The following is a 21,616-nucleotide window of genomic DNA, read 5'->3' on the forward strand; positions in this document are numbered from 1 at the left end:
TATGACAAGGTCCAAAAAAATGGACACAAAACAAAAATTGCTTTTACCATCTCAATTAAGCAATCAATTGAAGTGTGTCCATCCCTACACCTAACTGAGAAGTCAAAAGAAGAATTGAGATCCCATTCCCTTATTCCCTATTCTTCTAGAGAAAACTTTGATCCTTATAGCAACATGAGAAAAGCTGGCGGAAGAAGGCACAAGCATAAGCTACAATTAAAGGATTATTGGATGAATGCCCAAGATGATTTAGAGATAAGGAAGAAGATGTGTTCAAGGCTACCAATTGACATCGTCAGGATGTGTAAAGTTTTTGACATTCTAGATCAAGCACAAGATAGTGGAAAATGTCTCCATCCTGTATATGAATGAGAGAAAGAAAAGAAGGTAGAGCTCAATTGGATTGATGTTGAGATCACTGATTTTAAAGACTTGATGAAACCAGTCTTGGCATACACACAACAATGGGTAGACATTCAAACTCAAAAGTTGAAAGGCTAGAATGTGCAATTGACATTTGATTTGATGGGAGATTCAAACTCATTTGATGAAGAGACAGAAGGCATGAGCATGAGTGAAAGTGCCACCCATTCAACTCACTCCAGAGGCTCAAAGAGGAAAGAAAGTCATAAGGATCATCACATAAGAGGCATAAGTCAAATTCAGGTCATCCTTCTACTAGTACTTCATCCATACATGAAGTAGAGATAAATCAAATAGCTGCCAAGGAGAGTTAGCCACCCAGGGGAAGCATAGATCACGGTGTGAACAAATCCATGGAGTCTACAATCCAAGACAACAAATGTGAGAAGACAAATAGAGGGAAACAATCCTTAGTACAAGACAATTTAGCACCATAGGAGCAAGCTAGCAACAAGGCAGCCAAAGATGAATATGTTGAAATTGAGAATGAGGACCCCTCCACCCCAAGAAGATCAACATCTTAAGAAAGTGCATGTGGGAGAAGAAAGATCTGCTATCCCAACATGGCTTATAAAGAGATTAGCAAAGGAAGTTATAGTAGCAGAGGAAGAGCCTATGGATGATTTGGGAAGCTTCTTGAAAAGAGCTCAGGAGACTGTTGAAAAGAAGAAAACCACCAAGTTGTCTAAGATTACAAAAGATAAGTCAGGATCTGGAGTGATACAAATTGTCACTCCAAGAGTAGACAAGCCTAAAGATGAGATCACAGCAGAGGAGTATGACTTGAAGACTATTGACTTAGGTCCTCCCACCATTGAGCAGGCAATGAAAGACTTGAATGACACGGTGAAGAAAAATCATGATATGCTGAAGCTTAAGGTAGATTAAAACAAGCTTGAGAGAGGTGAATGCATTGAGGAACTACCTACAACAGCTCAAAGCACTGATATGGCAGCATGATCCTTCAAGCACACCTCCTCTATTTCTCCCTCTAGATTGAGTTGATAATTTAGAAGAAATGAGGACTTCAACTCATGTGCTGAAGAATGGGATAAATAAGTCTTTCAAAAGGGCAAATGCTTTCGTGAAGGAGCTAGTGAGGATATTTGACAAAGTTTCAGGTGTTCTCGACAAGACTCAAACCCTCATGGCAGCTTATGATGTTTTCACTTTCACCAAAGATTACACCATGCCGAAACTGCGCACAATGAAAAGCTTACCTAAGCAGACTTTGGTGAAGAGAGGAGTGTTGAAAGGACAATCACATGATTTCCAACATTGGTATAACTTGGTCCGAATGAGGAAGTTCATGTTTGAGGATATCAGCAGTGGTCGTACCCAAGTACAAAATGCAATAAATGTGATACATGATAAAATCATGGAAGTAGCTGAAATCATACTTGAGAAAGAGACGAATGAAGGAATCCATATAAATGTTGATCAGCTGGTTAAGAGAATATCATATTCTTTGGGACAAATAGATCACCTTTAGAGAAGCAGTTTGGAGACATACAGTCATTCATGGTAATTGCTAGTGAGACTAAGGATTTCCGGCTAGGATGGGAGAAAACCTTTGTTACTGACTTAGACAAGGTGAGCTTCATGAGAGATCCGTTAAAAATCATGCTTACTGCTCCCACGAATGAGATTGCAAGTATAGTGTCCAGATTCATTGAATTTTCAACACAAGAAAAGGATAAGGGGTGTAACGTCGTAAATTGTACACCCCTAATTAGCGTTGTCCAATTCCACGCTTAGGTTGCACCCGCCTTAGCGTGTCCCGTTACATTTTGCATTTAGAAGGCTCCTTTAGGCATTTAATTATTAATTTAATTAAATCTAAACTCCTCTCTCAACAATTCAAATATCATAAAATTGGGCCCTTAACCCTAAGTGCACCCTTTTTTATTTAATTTTAATTAATCCTAATAACGTCAGTTGTAGATTTCACAGACAGGACTTATTACGATAATAGATAGTTTCTATTTATTGTTAATGGTTATCTACTATAATATTTTGTAAATACTTAGTTAGCTGTTAGCTAGAAAGAATGTTTCTATTCTTCACGATCATTTCCTAAGGAAACATCGTGTTTCTTCTTGTATATAAAGATCTATTGATCTCTGTTAATATTAAAAATATTTTACCAATTACTTCGTAATATGGTATCAAAGCCTGAATAAAGAATTTGTGAATTCTTTTCTGAGGTTTTTCGGGCCTCTTGGTTTTGCTGCAGATTTTCGGAAATTTTTTGTTTTCAAAAGATTTTCAAACAAAAATTCATGAAGAATTTTTTTTCATTTTTTTGAAATCTTCTATTTTTGAAATTTGTTCTTGGCGAGGTTGTTAAGGACTGTGTTCATCCTGTGGAATGGGATTCTTCCTGTTTGCAAGGTCGTACTAGCGCGACCTCCCTGTATCTACAAAATTGCGGAGTATTTCTGTGCGGCCTGCTCGATTGACTCTATCACACGACTTGAATTTTTGGCAACCTCCCGCGACATTTGTTTGATACTTCCACCACCGGTTTGGTTTGTGCCGCGCATCACCCCGTCTGCCTGTCACGGCGACCCCACGCGTCTGTCTGGCGAGGGTTTTCGGCATTTTTCAGCGCAGTATAGACCCGCCATTTTTTTTGCGACCTGCAACTTGGTCAAACCTGCGTTTTCTGACTTTCGGCTAGAGTTTTGACCCTCCATATTTAGTCGAAAAAAATTTCTGAGCATAGATTCGTGGTGGGTTTTTCGAGAGCTCAACTCGGCTATCATCCGTTTTTTCTAGGTGCCTCGATTTTCAAGCCAGCGGATCCAGATTCTGATAGCACATTCTTTTTGGGTTTTTCAAGCTCTCTTTTAGGTGCCTCTTCTTTTTTGGTGGGTCCTCCGACATTTTGCCTCGAAGTATGTGCCTTCTCAGTTTTTCACATTTTTCACATAAATTCGTGGCATGGCATCTCCGACGAATATTTTGCTCGAGGGAAATCAGAAGTTCAATGGTCGGAAGTATAGCACATGGAAGCAGCGGATGCTAACCATCTTTGAATATCACGGCAGCGATCCGGTGGTTCTAGGTACTACTCAGCGTCTGACTACAGCTGGTCCTGATCAGGTTGCATATGACCAGCATAATCAAGAGGCAGTGATGCTTCTCAAATTATCCGTAGCTGATGATCGGCTCCCTCAGATTCCATCCAACAAAACAGTTGCCGAGATATGGGCGCATCTCAAAACCCTACATGAGACTTCTGATAAAAACAAGGCCTTCTTTCTCAAGAACACTTTGTTTTCTATTGTCATGGATGAGCGGAAATCGCTCCAGGATCACCTGAATAGGATTCATGAAATCTGTGATAAGTTGCTTGCCATTGGACACAAGATGGAGGAAGAGGACATTGTGGTAATCACCCTTAAAAGTTTACCCAAGTCCTACGCACATTTTATCGAAACTCTCAACATCACTTCTACTGGTGTTGATCTGAAGTTCACAGATCTCTGCACACTTCCGCTTCAGCAAGATCGGTGGACACAACAGTTCGGTAGCAGTTCCACCTCCACCTCCACAAAACAAGCCTTTGCTGCTAAATCTTTTCACAAGGATAAGGGTAAGTCTCATTCTCAGCAGTCTTCTCAGTAGAAACCCTCTTCTCTTGCATCAAAAGGCTCCAAGAAAAAGAACATTCAATGCAACTACTGCCACAAGTATGGTCACATGAAGGTTGAATGTCGGAAGCGCTTAGCTGCCCAAGCTAAGCAATCTAGTTTGCAGCCCAAAGTGAACAGTGCAGAGCACACTAAGCAGACAGAATCTGCCTTTTACGCCTTCATGGCTAAAAGACCCACAAATCATGTCAAATCATCTGCCTAGTAAATTGATTCAGGTGCCTCTCGTCATTTCACCCACCGTCGAGACTGGTTCACTAACTACCACCCTTATTCAAATTCTGTTATATTTGGTGGCGGGGAAGAATACACGGTTGTCAGCAAAGGCAACATTCAGATTCAGTCTGCTGGGAGGAATCTCATTTTCCTCGATGTCTTCCACATTTCAGGGATGGAACTCAATCTACTCTCAGTCAGTCAAATGATGTGACACTCTCCACAGTTGGATGTCACCTTCAGTTCACATCAGTGCACCATCACTGATCGGGAGACTCAGTCAATTGTTGCAGTTGGTCTTGAGGATCATGGTCTTTTCAAACTTGCAGATTCTAGTGTTTCTCAAGACCTAGCTATGGCTTCTCAGCAGTCTTCTCTCAGTACATTTTGGCATCAGCGATATGGGCACTTAAATGTGCGCTATCTTGCTCAACTTGCTCGGGACGCACTTGTCCTCGGATTGCCAGAGATTCAGACTCAGCAGCTTGGAGTTTGTGATGCATGCCAGGCTGGGAAGCAACATCGCACACCTTCAAAAGTGGCGATTCATGGCGGGCTTCTCAGGTACTTCAGCTTGTTCATGTTGATATCTGTGGCCCTATGGCTATTCCTTCTGTTCTTGGGTCCAGGTATTTTCTGTTGTTTGTTGATGATTTTAGTAGAAAAATGTGGGTCTATTTTCTTGCAAAGAAATTAGAAGCGTTTACTGTATTTTAGAAGTTTAAACCTCTAGTTGAAAAAGAGTCTGGAAAATCTATTATTGCTCTTAGATCAGGTAATGGGGGGGAATTTTGTTCTAATGAATTCTCTAGCTTCTATGATATTCATGGCATTAAGCGCCAGTTAACCACACCCCAACAGAACAATGTATTTGAATGTCGAAACAGAACAATCACTGAGATGGCTAGATCCATGCTCGACCACAGACATGTTCCAAAGCAGTTTCGGGCAGAAGCAGTTAACACTACAGTCTACCTTTTGAACCGATCACCCACTGTGGCGATCAAAGGAAAGACTCCAAAAGAGGCATGGTCAGGTCGCAAGCCCAAAATCAATCATCTGAAGGTTTTCGGCTCCCTTGCATATGCTTGGATCCCTTATGCTTCACGCACCAAGTTGGATGCCAAGAGCCAAAAACGTATGCTTACTGGATACAATAGTCTTCACAAAACCTACCGCTTGATCGACATTGAGACATCTCGTCTCCCGTATAGTCATGATATAGACTTTGATGAGCAGTGAGGACCCTTCATACCTGTCTCTCCTATTTCTGATTCAGCGGACCAGCCTATGAAGGCTCATGATTTGGGAGTTAGACTTCCATTAGGTCCACCTGATGGGAGGGCTCCTACAGCTCCAGTAGCTCCAGTTATCCAGGTGATTCCTGTACACACACCTCCAGCTTCTCCTGCAAGATCACCCAGATTTGCATGCTTCACCTGATTTTGATCCGGATTCTTCTGATGAGGAACCTGATCATAAAGCATCTCCTAATGCTAATGTTGGTCCTTCTCCTCTCCGGCCTAAATGGTGGGCAAAGACACTTGCTGATCTTCGGGATGATGAACTCATTGATGGGAGAACTGCTCAGAAAAAGAGCAAACCTGCAGGGACAGATAATTTTGCTCTCATGGCCAACATTCACAGTGTGTTTGAACCTCAGACATACTCCGAGGCCAAAGGTATTCTAGAGTGGGAACAGGCTATGCAATCTGAACACTAAAGCTTGTTGAAGAATCACACCTGGGAACTTTCTGATCTTCCACCAAGGAAGAAACCCATTGGCTACAAATGGGTCTACAAAATCAAATACAAGTCTGATGGTACTTTGGATAAGTACAAAGCTCGTTTAGTTGCAAAGGGCTTTTCTCAGCGTCAAGGTATTGATTATGAGGAGACCTTTGCTCCTACCGCAAAGATGAGCACTATCAGATTAGTCCTAGCCATGGCAGCACAGGTTGGCTGGAAGGTCCATCAGATGGACGTCAAGAGTGCTTTCCTAAATGGTGACCTATAAGAAGAGGTCTACATGACGCAGCCTCCAGGTTTCAAGGTTGCAGGTAAAGAACACCAGGTTCTCAAACTGGTGAAAGCTCTCTATGGTTTGAAGCAGGCCCCTAGGGCATGGTACATGAAAATTGATAAGTGCCTCAGTGATCAAAGCTTCAAGAGGAGTTCTTCAAACTCAAACTTGTACATCAAAACTACTGACAGCGCTATCATCCTTCTGGTCATTTGTGTGGATGATTTGATCATCATCGGCAGTTCGGTATCTTTGATTCAGGTAATCAAACAGAGTTTATGCCAGTCTTTTGACATGACTGACCTTGGGCTCATGCATTATTGCCTAGGTGTTGAGGTTTGGCAGCAGCCTTCTGGTATATTCATTTCTCAGTCTAAATATGCTAGGGCTCTGTTAGACAAGTTTCGTATGCAGGATTGCAAGACTGCATCTACACCTATGGAGAAAGGTCTAAAGTTATCAGCCCAATCTGATTCTCCTCCCGTTGATGATACTACATACAGACAACTAGTCGGTAGCCCCATCTACCTCTCTACTACTAGACCTGATATCAACTTCGCAGTCAACTACATTTCACGCTTTATGACAGCTCCCAAGGCTAATCATTGGATAGCCACAAAGCGTGTGCTTCGTTATGTGAAGGGCACTACTAATTATGGAATTCTCTACTCTTGGAGTTCTAATCCTAGACTCTGTGGATTCATTCAGATTGGGCCGGCTCTATTGACGATAAAAAATTCAACTTCTAGATGTGTTTAGTTTGGGATCCAGTGCCATCACATGGACCAGTAAGAAGCAGCAGGTTGTTTCTCTCTCCTCTACAGAGGCCGAATACAGAGGGGCAGTTAAGGCAGGTTGTGAAGCTGTCTAGCTTCATCGGATGCTTGGGGATATGCAAATGTCACTAGCAAGACCGACCACCTTGTTTGTTGATAACGATGGCGTTATCAAGTTAGCACGGAATCCAATCTTCCATGAACGAACCAAGTATGTAGATGTTCATTGTCATTACATACGGCAGCTGGTTGAAGACAGGATCATAGACTTGCAGTATGTTCCTACAGCAGATCAGATTGCAAGCATTCTCACCAAGCCACTTGGTTTAGATAAGTTTGTCAAATTCAAAGGACAACTTGGTGTAGTGGATAGATTAACCATAAGGGAGGGTATTACGATATTAGATAGTTTCTATTTATTGTTAATGGTTATCTACTGTAATATTCTATAAATACTTAGTTAGTTGTTAGCTAGAATAGAATGTTTCTATTCTTCACGATCGTTTCCTAAGGAAACATCGTCTTTCTTCTTGTATATAAAGATCTATTGATCTCTGTTAATATTAAAAATATTTTACCAATTACTTCGTAATAGGACTCAGACAGACTCAGTTTCCAGATTTGCAGTTTTCAGATCAATTCCGCCACTAGGACCAGAGCGCCCAGTGCTCCAATCCAGCAAATCTGGCTCAGTTTTTAATATCAGGTGCACATCAGATTCCTATTTCTAGATATGTACCTTTTGTTTCAGTTTTGCTTCAATATCAAATTATTAGTGTTGTTGTTCTAGTCGTTTTGATTCATCCTATTAGCTTAGTTTGGCAATCTCTCACATTTGATGCATTCCATTTCATATCAGCAAACAAATAGAAACCCTAAAAGTATTTCTTGACTCTTTTTCACAAGAGTTATTGAGAGTGAATCACTTCCTTATGCTTTTTCGTACTCCAATGTATGAATGGGAGTGGGATTAGGCCCTAATTTACCCAATTCCATTTTTATCCATCACAAGGGGAACAAACTTCTAGAAAAAAGTTTGTTATGATCCCATGTGGCATCTTTTTCTTATTGGAGGATTTTTCCTCAAATTTTGTGCCAAATGGATGTCACATTCTCATTGGCTGATTTTAAATAATTTACAATAAATTTGGTATTTGTTGTAACAAACCCTAATTAGGGTTTGCGTGGCAAGATTTCGGCCCTTGATTTTGATTTAATCTCAGCCACTCATTGTATTTGAGACAAAGAAACGGGACTCGGCTCAGACTCGGCAAGGCCGAATCGAATTTGGACTCAAGACTCGGCTCCAGACTCGGCTGGACTCGGGAAAGTGATAAACTCAAGAAATTTAGAGATTTTTGAAGATTTAAAACTTGTTTCAGGCACCCTTTATTGAATACACCTTAAAGACACAATAACATCATCAAAATCGGCTCATTTGATTACATACAAAAGTATACATCAATCACATAAGCATAAGCGCAAATTGTAGCTGAAGGAAATAACAAACATAGATATATAAATATTGTCAAATGTATACAATATTACAAAACTCGTGGAATAAAAAATCCATGTCATCATATGATCATCATCAAATGTTTCATACAAATACCAAAAGTAAATACAACTACAAGCCTATGTCTCAGAGGAGCCTGCACGACAGCACCCTCCGGCCTCGGCCCCGTGCGAAGGCGTCTAAGGTAGGTCCTAGATGATTCGACAGCCATAGCTGCTCCCCGTGACACCATGCCATGCTCACCAACATCAGGAACATCTGTGTCACTATCTACCTCTGAATCTCCTGTCTGTGCTCATGCTCTCCGCTCCTCCTCTGCCATGGCTACAATCTCAACCTCTATATCTACCTGGTCGATCCAATCAATGTCAGACTCGGAGGTTAAATTTTCCCTACTTCTATCGACACAGTTTCCCCCCATATTTTTTGACCGGGGTTTGGGGGCAGCGCCCCTTGCGCACTCCCTGTCGCGATACAGGGCAGGGTCGAGGGGCAGAGCCCCGCGAGGCCAAAAAAACTTATTATTTAATAAAGGCATCGAGTGTTATTTTTCTATTGGCTGACATGTTGTAACCCTAATTTTTCTCATTCTTAGGCGGAGGTTGTAGTGAACAAAGACGAGATTTTTGTCATTTTACTTGACCTAGGCAGTAGCCGAGTTTGGGGCTCGGGACTCGCCGAGTTTGGCGAGTTTGAGCCAAACTTGGCGAGTCTGGCAAGTTTGCTCGCCAAACTCGAACGAGTCCGAGTCCGAGTCCCAGAGACTCAGCGAGCATGACTCTGACTCGGACTCGGACTTGCCGAGTTTAGGCGATTCATGGCGATTCCCGTTTCTTTGATTTGAGAGCACTATATAAGCTCCACTCATTTCATTTGTAAGGGATCAATTAGAAAAGTTTTGAAGAATTGTTGCTTTGATGCTGCCAAGAATAATAAAATCATTTGAGTGTTGGTGACGTATTGTGTTTTGGAGCATTTGCTTTTTTCTTCATCATTTTAAGAGAACTTAAAACTTAAAAATTAAAAAACAAAAATAAAAAATATGGAGTAAAATTTCCCTAAGTATTTAGATAAATTGAAGACTCACATTCATGATTGATGGTGAAGCTCCTATTGTTCATAACTTCATACTACTAGTATTTCATTGATTGTGAAGTATCTTGCATAGACAATTGAACTAATTTTAGCCAAGCTTAACTTCAATTGCTACTTCCTCATTGATATGTATCATCTTGATGCTATCTATGTTTGTAGTGGTGATTTGAATATCATTAGTTATCCTTAGAAGATTGCACTAGCTTTGTGGAGATGTTCTTCGCATGTTAAAGAAAAGTTTAGTTGAGCCTCACTTGAAGTCATCCATTATTCTTGTATTCCTAGTGTTAGTCTTAACATTCCTAAACCCTCATCCTTTTTACATTTTTTAGAAGCAATCACTAGTAGTGGTAGAAAATAACTTCATTGCAATATCTTTCATAAGAATAGCATTCCTTGTGATTAAGAATTTTCATCTCTTTGAAGAACAATTACGTAAGTCCCTTTGGAGAAGCAGCAAACGCATCAACCATTGAAGCTATCCAACACGTCAAGACCTGAGATTGTTAACCTTGGAGTCACCTCAAGTGATCCTAGCACTCAGCATTTGAGAAGCTTTTGTTCAAAAGAGGATAGAGTATTCAATGCTTTCTTCTGTGTTCGATAGTGCATAAAACACACATCATGTTGTTTTTGGACTTCTCATTCTCAATTGCCTCATATCAGACACAACGCCTGCTCTATATCTGATCCAACTTTGATTCCAATCAGACACAAGGTCTGATCCATGTCTGATCCAAATCGTGCACCAAATCTGCTCTAATTTCTTTCAGTAAACTTGTAATGTATATTTCTCATATAAATCTACATATGTTCTATATGAATCAAAAATATTCTTCATGTTTCTACTCTAATTCTTGTTTTTACTTCTGCTCTCAATCCAATATAATAATCCTTGAATTCCCCCTGTTGTATTCTCCAACGACTTCTACTTATCTCCTTCAAAATGTACCTTTTGCCAAAAAGGCATGCCTTTTCCAAGGTGGTCAGCCCTCTTTAGTAAATATATATATATTTTTTGAATTTATTTTTAACTTTCCTTACTGATCAGCCATGTGAAACAGGGATTTTTGTCTTAGCACTCCTTAGCAAATAAAAACGTTTCCTTCACAAACTTATATTTTTTCTGTGTGTATCTTGGCAAGGGTGGTTGGCCCACATTAAATAAACATTATCATTTTTCCTTGTCTTGGACGTCTGGGTATAGATGTATCATACTGCGATCTGTATGAATCCCAGGCAAGGCATGACAGCTATTTAGCCTAGAATATGGATTATTTCTTTCTAGAGAACTAATTTACAGGGCTATCACTGCAAAAAAAAGATAGACCATCAAATGTTGTTGGGAACATATAACCAACAATCTTCATAATAACAATTTAATTATGCAGGAAATCAAGATAAGCAATAGACACAAAATTAAACCATGATAAAATAGATATAAAATATGAATTAGTCACAACAAACTAAAATATAACCTCATAATATAGACCATTCACATGTCATAACAGTAAAATACTCTCTTTGGATGCCAGCCTCACCAAAATAAAATAGATTTAGCATTTTCTATCTTGTTAATTTAAATTGAAGATCTTTGTGATGTGCACATTGAGAATTTTATTTAACGTTTAACATAGATAAGAAGTAGACACAAAATTAAAGCATGTGTGATAATGTACTGATGGTATTGACAGAAATCTTAGCATCTGAATATAAAATAAATTACACTATGATAAAGTAGACTCAAAATATAAGTATGAACAACGAATGAAGATATAACTACAGAATATAGACCATTCACTTGTCATAACATTCAAATACTCTCTTTTGGATGGAAGCCCAACGAAAATAAGATAAATTTAACTTTTTTTATCTTGTTAATTTAAATTGAAAGATCCGTGTGATGTGCACATTGAAAATTTTATTTTTTATTCATCTATTTGTATGCACTAGTTGAATTTTGTGTAAATACTATTTATATGGTGTGAAGTTATAGAATGTATTTGTAGTATTGTTATAACAAAAAAAATTGTCTACCTTTGACTCAAATGAACAGCTTCTCAACTCCCTACAAATTTGCAACTAGTTGTGCCTTCTATGCATGTCCTGACAAGCTCTTGTTTGTAAATATGCCCTAAAAACATCACACAACTATGCTATTCATAAAATATTTCACCATTTCACAGATTTCAAGGGTTTCTCAAGTTGGTGGGAGATTGATTAAGGTTCCAAATGCAATTTAAATGTGCTTATTATATGATTAGAATGCAAAAAAAATTGTTGAAAATTTTAGTTAGCAATTTTTCAAAAAGACGAGTTTTGGGGGAAAAAATCATCCATGGGAAAGATTTGCAAAAAATTGGGTATAATCAGGATTTTTTGGAGATTTTTGCTTCTCTAAAATCATCTCTCAGCTCCGATTACAACCTTCAAGCTTGATGCATTGCAGCAGTTGTTAGACGATGGAAACCACCCTCAATTTACTAGACAAGTCGAAGGAAGAGGCAACTATTCATAGTATGCACACAGAATGTCAATTTATGTTGATCAACCTCAACAGAGAAGTCTTCTTCACATAAAATATCCCAATAAATTCTTTCTGCAACTTGGTTAACACTGCTTTTCAGGATTGTCTGCTCAAGTGGCTTCCAGATTCTATGGGAAAATCCCAACTGACAAATATAGAACTGCCTTTGGAATCTCAGAGTCAATCTTGTGAGATGTAGAAGTTGCGGGCACAAAATCAAATACATTGTCACCAAACAGAAACAGCAGAATAAGACATTCAATGATGGATATGAAGCTACTGAAGAAAACTTTAATGTGAAGCCCAAATTAGAAGATAAACTCAAGGAGAGTATCCCTTTGAATTCTTTTTTGTGTAATTTTTCTATTTTTTTGGTATTTTCTTGGTGCTTACAAACTGAAATAATATGAATTGCAACTAATTACAACAGGCTATAATAATTGGAACAGTAACTGCCAAATTGAAAACACAATCTAAAAACCCGGATTCTATTTCATTTATCAATAATAGCTGAAAGAGTACGTTATTGGTATAGAAAATTAAAAATATAAATCTCAGAGTTATATTTACTTTCATACCAAACTCACATACGGTAGATTTTATGTACAAGTCACCTAAGGTATGTTGTGACACATGGATAGGATCCTTATGGTGATGATGAGATGGAAGCAAACAGACCTAGCTACAACAATGATTTGGCTCCCTTCTATTGAAATCTACCTTCAAATGATGTTGCAACATTTATAGAATCCCTACTATGTGACTCTACTTGATGTTGTGTACTGACGACGAGCAACTAACAACATGTAATCCTAAGTGTATGGTGTTGTGCAAAGCATGTGCAGTTCAAGGTAGGTGCAGATTGCTTCACCTAGCTTTAATCACCCAAGTGTGATCAAACGCCCTTCCTTAGTGACATGTATGCAGCTCAGAAAGGCTGCAATTAAGCTAGTGCAATTCAAACAAATCCCAAAGATAACAGCAGCAATGAATTAGCAAACAGGTTCTACGGTTTGCCAATTTATCAACCAATTTGGACCCTCGGTAAGGGTACCATCAGTTATGCACACTAAAAATATGTTGCAATAGTCCTAGGATGATGAAGTGGTGTGTTCAAATGAATAAACATCTATAACAATTGTGACCGCTTTAACAATGCAATATAATTCTGGAAAATGGCACTCCTTCAATATTCAATTGCAAATCTTGGTCACCTTAACTTACAATAACACACAAATCTCCAATTCAATGCACCATGCGATTCTCATTATGAAATTGCCAATGCTATAGGCAAGGGATTTTGTCCTCACCTCCACAAAGAGAGCCAGGAGGGTTTTCCTCCTCCTAGTCCTTAGAAAACAATGAAGTGTTTTCGTCCTTTTTATAAATTCAAACACAAAACTCACGATCAAAATGTGAAATGAAATCTTGATTATGAAATGAACCTAGGTGTCTCCTTTATTTTTATTTTAAGTATTCAAAAATATGCTTTATTTTAATACTAGTATTGAAACCACCTTTAGTTTAAATAATAATAATATTATTGAGTTGCCTCCAAAATTAGAAACTATAGGGCCCAACTTAAAATAATAGTCTTAATTATTTTGGTCCAAAAAAAGTGGACATGAGAGTCTGCCCTTGTCTAGAAGTGCTTTCCCATAAGCAATTGCAAACATGTAGGCTCAAGCATCAACGTGCCAATATGATGAATCATGTTGTAGTATTCATAGAGTCTAGATCCTATACCTATCAAATGATACAACTGCTGCCAAAAAACACCATGCAAACTCAAATGCTCATATATTTTTGTGCCAACACTACGAATCATGCTATAGCATATAGACTGTGTATCTATCAATTAGAACAACTCTTTCCAAACATCAATATGGGGCCTACTACCACCATCACTCGCATTCTTATGCACTCCATCAACCTTGATCACCTCAAACAATTTGACCTCTAGAAGAAAAATAGCAAAGAAGTGTGCATGAGTCTCAACAACATAAATGCAAGTCTCTACAAAACCTGCAATGAGATCCTGAAGGGTCTCCTTCCAATCGCAAATAATATTAAACAAGAAATGCAATTCACTCTCAAGAAGATCCTCTTTGATTTGATGATGCTTGAAAATATCCATAAACTCTCACAGAACCAAAGGCTGACATACATACCACCAAGATTTTGTTGCACCTCCTCCTGTGTGACGAACAAACTAGAACACTTATTAGAGCTTCAAAACCAAATCCTTGGGCTCCAATGGACTCTTCAATGATGTTGCAAACAGTCCTTTCCAAAATATGACACAAATTAGACTGTGTATGGACAGGAAACAAATTCCTATAGCCACAAACTACCTGTAATCTCACACAATTTAGAACTATGGTGGCTGAAATGATTTCAACTGAAACCTTCTACCCACATCATCTAGTGGTGAAACTCCCTTAAAATGTGAAAACTTACAACTATTCATGACTGATAAGAGCAATTCCAAGCCTATTATTTTCAAGACCAGCAACATGGCAATGGTAGAACATCTGCAAAATTGAAACTTCCTAGCAAAAATAAAAAATTATGAGTAATGTATAGGGTGAGAACAGCCATACAAGAATTGAAACTACTTCTTTAGTTGTCAATCACAAACTGAAAATTCCTCCTTTCCATGACTGAAAACATTTGTAACAGCATTTGTTTCAGTGCAAATGAAGTAATGTGGTGGCTGATAATGGTGGTGACAACAGCAACAATACTGAAAATCGGACTCATAGATGTCCTCATTGTATCCCTTCTATCATTTCATGGAAGGATACTATCGCCACTTGCTTCCTTCATATCCTGTTGACAATTCTTTGCACAAATATCCAAGTTTGAAGTTACCCCATCATGCTTATGCTGCTACTCTAACATTCAAGTGAACTTCTCTTTGAAATTTTCTTGTTGTGCCCATAACTTCCTTAATAGGAAGGATATATCCAAAACAATTCCTTGAATCTTGCTGGTACTCTTAACTCAATGGCAATCTTGGAAGTGCATGTAGACTATATACCATCATAATAGGATATCTAAGCTATGGATGAAGTTGTGGTTGTCATCAATTTGATGTTCCATCCTCTTGGCCATGACAACTCTTGGAGCTCCATCCTTGATCCCTCAACAAACTAGCACTTTCCCTTCCAATTCGAATTTAGCTTCACAGTCTGATAGTTTAGGGTGAATTCCCCAAGGGAATAAAGCTATTGCACAACCAAAACCATGTTAGTCTCTCCCAATTCCACAACATAGAAATCATCACACATCTTTTGTTCTCCCAAGGTGATGTCAAGCTGTTCTAACTTCTTAATGCAAGAAATAGTGAAGCCATGTGCAACTATGACATTGAATCCTTAAAAGTCCTTTATTTCTAATCCTTTCCTGGACACCAAGTCCTCATCTATTAAATTAAGGGTGGCTCTATTATCAATCAACACTATGATCCTTTGCCTGTGCAAAACCCCACAAACTTCCAATGGATAATACTTAGGTGTTCCTGAAAGTGAAGTAAGGGCACCCTACTAGATCTCTCCTTCTTCAAACTCTAATTTTGGGTCATCTTTTTTTGTCTATTCATTCAAAGAAACTCTATGTAATGTAAAGATCCGTGGCCAAGGCATTAATGACCCAGTCCCCATGGCTCTCTACAAGTAAAACACAATTTCTTTCTCCTAAGCTCATTCATTGTTGTTTATTCTCTGTTGATATTCTGTGGCCTGTTTTGTAGAGGGGGGATCTCCTTCTAAAGTGGTTTCATCTACGTACTACAGGTGGTGTCTTGCTCTTAGGAATCAAACTCTCCTAATGGTATTTGATAATGATGGTGGATCAAAGGCCTCTACTAAACCCTTGAGAAGTTTGGTTAAACCCTTCACAAATAGAACAGTAAGTCTCTTCTCTATCACATCTAATATCATCACCAATAACCTCTAAAATTTTGCTACATACTACTATACTATACCTTAGTTCCTCAACTATGCTAGCCCCCTAAAGGAGACCTTTGGATCCTTCCTATCAAATCTCTTTATCAACCTCTAATTTAATTCTTCTAAGGTAGTGATGGAATTATGCCCTTGTGTAATCATGCCATGATACCACCACTCATAGGCCACAGCCTCCAAATGTATGGTGGCAAACTTAATTTCTTTCTCCTCATACATAGGGTTCAACGAAAAGTATGCTTCCAATTTCTACAACCAAGCTCTAGCAAAACAATTGTTTGATCTATCATATTTAGGTACGGTGAACTTACATCAATGTTGTTTGCCCTTCTAGAGCTGACCATAACGATATCCCCTTCCTCTTCTTTGCCCATTCATCATAATACTTACCAAAGGATTAATCATTATGGATTGCCTGACTTAGAGCATTTTACTCTTCATGATACCCTGCCATATCATCTTCCATGAAAGGCGAAAAATGCTACTCTTGCTCTAACGGATCTTCTTCTTCTCTTTGTAGAACCTTTGCCTATAATGTCTTAGTGAGAGGGTTGATTGAGACCCTCTCATTGGTTAAATTACTTCCATCCCCTCCAGAATTTCGGATTGGCCTAGATGCGCTCAAGTAGTTACTCAATTTCCTCAATGTTCAATTGACCTGGATTGAGGCTGCTGCTAGCATTGCAAAAGTTAGACAAAGTGAAACATCTATCTCTAATTTAATAACGAAGGAATAACAATGTAACAGAAAAGGCTTCTACAGAAATATTCAGCCTAATGGTCCTTCTGAAAAGAGATGCCGGTTCAATGAAATAACTAATTTTGGGTCAAGTGTATGTCCAAATGTATTTATACACTGTCAATTACCAAGGGCAACATCTATGTTACTACCTTCCATTGCTATTAATTGAGCATAACTAACTAATTCTTTGTAATATATTATATAACTCCCAAATTTTGCTAATAGCTCTTGTTCTGTGGTAATCCTTTGAACGTTTTGAAAATATATTTTCCTTCAGTAAATAATTTACGAATACTTGCTCGTTTGACATATTTAATTTCATCTAACAATCCATTGAACAACAAAGGCAAGAAGTGTCTTCTTAACATAACATATCCAATTGAAAATTCTCACCTAGATGTGAAATTTTTTTCAAGATTGTTAGCTCAGCAGGCTTCCGAATGCTACGGAAATAGTTCAAGCAATAAGTATGGAACTCTCTATGGAAGCTCGGAGTCAATCTTGTGAGATGAAAAAATTGCAAGCAACGATAAAGCATGTTATCAACAAACAACAGAAGAATCATACATCCAATAAGCTATTGAAGAAACCGTTAATGTCAAGCACAGATTAGAACATATACTGAACAAGAATGTTCATTTGGATTCAGAAAACACTCCACTCAACATGGGAATACATGAACATAAACAAATGCTGTTCAATTACAAGATAAAAGAAACACCATTGAGAATGAACTACATCTACAAGTAAAATAGGTGGAAAGCTTAGTGAACAAGCTTGAGGAAACAAAGGACCTTCAAATAGTTAGTACTATAGATCCTTTCAAGGGTTATCAATATACATGAAAGACAAAATTTTGAATTATATGAATGTACTAAAGGTGGATACTCACAAACATAAGGTAATTGTTGCAACATTGCCAATATGTAGACGTTTGTCTTATGGTAAACTTGTAGACTTGTCCAGAATATATCCCATTTAATAGTTAGGAATTCTTGCTTGGTTGACAAGTATTACATGTAGGAATGCAACTAAAAGTCTAAAGCTGAACAATGAATAAAGGAAGTTCTGTCTTAACATAAAATATCCTCAGAAAATTCTTTCTGCAACTTGGTTAAAACTGTTTTTCAGGATTGTCAGCTCAAGTGACTTCCAGATTCTATGGAAAATCCCAACCGATAAATATGGAACTGTCTTTGGAAGCTCAGAATCAATCTTGTGAGGTGTAGAAGTTGCTGGAACCAATCACACACATTATCACCAAACAGCGACAGCAGAATCAGACATTCAATGATGGATACGAAGCTACTGAAGAAATATTTTATATAGAGCCCAAATTAGAAGATAAACTTAAAAGAGTATCCCTTTGAATCCAGAATACGGCCCTCTCAACATGGAAAAAGATGAACCTAAACTAAAGGTTGTTCAGTTACAGGAGAGAAAGACCATTACGAATGAACTGCATCTACAAGTTAAAGAGGTGGAAAGCTTAAGAGATTATTGAAGAAACAAAGGCCCTTCAAAGGATCATCCTTACAGATGCTTTCAAGGGATATCAATCTATACTGAGAGAAAAATTTGGAGCTTATTAATATATACTAAAGATGGAGACTCACAAACATCAAGTAGTTGTTATAGATTTGCTACTTTTTTAACATTTGTTTCTCAGTAACCTTTCAGACTTGTCAGGAGCATATCCCATTCAATAATTGAGAATACTTGCTTGGGTGACATGTGTCATGATGCAGGAGCATCCAGCTTACCTCTGTCCTATTAGTTTTAAATGGATGAGAAGAAGGAAGAGTAAATTAATTAAAAGAGGCCACTCTAATTAATAGTTACTTTATGTCATCATGCAGTTGCTTGAGTGCATTTTCTGCTTAAATTTGAATAACTGGAGTGTTCCGATGCAAACTTTTAATTATCAAAAAAGGATAGTTTGAAATCTTTCCATATTTTTGTGGCCGTAGGCTGCGTCGAAAAAAAAAGAAGTTGGAAATGCCACGTGGCTCCACAAATTATTTTTGCCTCCAAATTCTACCTACAAAAATTGTTATTAATAGTATTTAAGATGACTGTTTGAAAATAAGTCAAAAAATTAAATATTCATAAAACCACCAGCTCCACAAATAACTTCTTTAAAATTGAGTACTAATGGCTACCCAAAATAAGATATGCCCTTAGTGGCGATTAGTGAGGATGGCCACGGATGGAGTCTGGCGACTTTCTTATTTTAGCTTCTGAGGTTATAACTGGCGCATTTCCATTATTTTACATCGTTAGTTTTCAGAACTTCAATCCTTCTGTCCCTTTGCGGCTACCACTATCAAAACTCCTAAATTGGAGATTTTTATGCTCATATATGGTCCAATTGGCATTTGGCTTGGATAGTGAAGCAGAGAAAGAGAAGTGATGATTTTAGAGCAGTAATCCAGTTTGGTCGGGTCTAAAGGGTAATGCAGTTCTGGTATCTATAGGGGATTTACACTTTGCAGTGAGTAAGAGAGTGAATGAGCCAGTTTGTATCGGCGCTTGTAGTGCTGGGCGCGTGTTATCATATGCTATGGAGGTTTCATTCTGTACATTGTTTTGCTGGTCACCTAATAATTCTGGATGAGTTGATATCTGTACGTAGGATTATTTTATTAGGTTGAGTATTAAAGCTCGAACCTTGTGAACCATATGTAATAGTTGTTTCTAAAGATGGACAGTATTTATGATGAAGATGCTAAGCCTGGTTTATGGTGAATTTTGAAGTTTAATTCTGAAATTATTTCACTGTTAAAGAAATTATTAGTCCGTATGTGAAAAAGGCTGCAATAGACTGCCTTTTATTGGGTAGCCTGATTTCAACTGCATCATGTTACATGCAGTAATGCAACTGAATCTGAACAAGGAATAAAGGAATTTTTGTCTTAACATTAGATATGCTGAGAAAATTCACATACTACTTAGTTAAAACTGCCTTTCTGGATTATCTGCTCAAGTGGCTTCCAGATGAAAAGGGAAAATCCCAAGAGACAAGTATAGAATTGACATTGTAAGCTCAGAGTCAATCATGGGAGGTGCCAAAGTTGCGGGCACCAATCAAACACATTGTCTCCAAACAGAAACAAAACAATGACATTCAATGATGAATACAAAGCTACTGAAGAAAACTTTGATGTTGGATCCAGATTAGAAGTAAACTCCATGAGAAAAGCCCTTTGAATTCAAAACAAAACCCACTTAACATGGAACTAGATGAACACAAACCAAAGGCTAATCAATTACAGAACAATCAGGCCATTGAGAATGAGCTACATGTGCATGTAAAAAAGGCAAAAAAACTCAAAGGATAGCCTTAAAAAAGAAAAGGGCATTGAAAAAATCAGCCCTACAGACCCTCTCAAGCTATTTACCTGGTTCCGCACTTATATGCCCCGTACTAGTCATTGGCGTCGCTGACGAGCATCCCATGCAACAGTTGCCCGCGAAGGATAGCAGAGGTCCCACACAGGAGCAACAGATAATTAAGAAGTTTTTAAATAAATCATATGACAAACAAAACCAGTATTTTAAGGTTTTTTAGGATGAAATTTTCTTCGAACTTGTAACATTTTAGTAGTCTTTGATTGTTTAAAAGTATTTAAAAATATACCCAATTTTTAAATATCATTGTACATACATGGCGAGAAAAATAATTTAGACAAAATCTTAATCAACGTATATAAATTTGTGAGATCTCTTAAAATTTGATGGAAGTATTAGAAGCAATGTGTAAATAGTTTATTTTATAATTATATCTTAAGGAACGTTTATAAGTGGTTCTTAATTAACCTTTCAAATGTGGAAAAATGATTTATACAAAAAAATTGTACTTATATCTAAGTTTTATGAGATTACTCTAAAGCTTGAAAGAAGGATTAGAAGTGTTACGCCAACACTTCATTTTACAATTACACCCCAAGGAAAGGTTATAGGTGGCTCTCAACTTATCTTTCAAATAATTACAAGCTAAATGATAAATAGTTATTTAATTGCCAAGTTTCATCTAGGCAAAAAGATTTCATTTTTTTTTTGGTGCTATTGTTCAGCACAAAGTGGCTCAATTTATATGTGTTATAGCATTAGAATCTACCTATTGACACCCATTTGATGCACCTTGGTGTTTCCAATAAGAGATGTCCCTTTTGAGGAAACCTAAAACTCTTAAATACCTTCAATAGTATGGTGCTTGTGTCCAATATGCCTAGCACTAGATACACGATTATAAACAAGTAATTAAAGTTGAGGGAATATTTCTTGATTATGATCGGCCCAAACACATCATTAAGAACATTTGGACCTTGGTGGTATAGTAGTAGAGACAATCTTGGATGGTGACTAAAGGCTAAGGGGGAGGGTGGTGGTGGGAGTACCATCATGCCCTTGTGTTGGCTCTCTTGATGCTAGTGAGTGGACTTGGAGTGACTACACCTCTTGGATTGGTAGAGGGATCTAACGTTGTTTGACAAAGATGGTACCCTAGCCATAATGCAAGGACCATTTCCCCATTGGTCAAACAAATTGTAGAGATGTTAAATCTTTAGTGCTACTTTAATGACATGAATGTGAATATATAGGAGTAGATTAGAGATAATCAACAATTTGGAATGAGCAGTGAAGTTTATATCGATAGAAGAGTTAGCA

The 21,616-nt window shown here is 37.9% G+C and overlaps 1 long non-coding RNA gene across 2 annotated transcripts in view; it reads right to left on the minus strand.

Annotated features, from left to right (window-relative positions):
- LOC131040023 (uncharacterized) overlaps positions 1 to 20,536 on the minus strand; it is a 126,853-nt gene extending 106,317 nt beyond the window's left edge. Inside the window, exon 1 of one of the 2 annotated variants that reach the window (XR_009358584.1) lies at positions 20,347 to 20,536. This is a non-coding gene — a long non-coding RNA (uncharacterized LOC131040023). The remainder of the gene's footprint in view (positions 1 to 20,346) is intronic. The other variant, XR_009104755.2, reaches the window with a different exon arrangement.
- Positions 20,537 to 21,616: the final 1,080 nt, after the last annotated feature.

The sequence above is a fragment of the Cryptomeria japonica genome, chromosome 7, assembly GCF_030272615.1.
Source record: "Cryptomeria japonica chromosome 7, Sugi_1.0, whole genome shotgun sequence".
NCBI classification, from domain to species: Eukaryota; Viridiplantae; Streptophyta; class Pinopsida; order Cupressales; family Cupressaceae; genus Cryptomeria; species Cryptomeria japonica.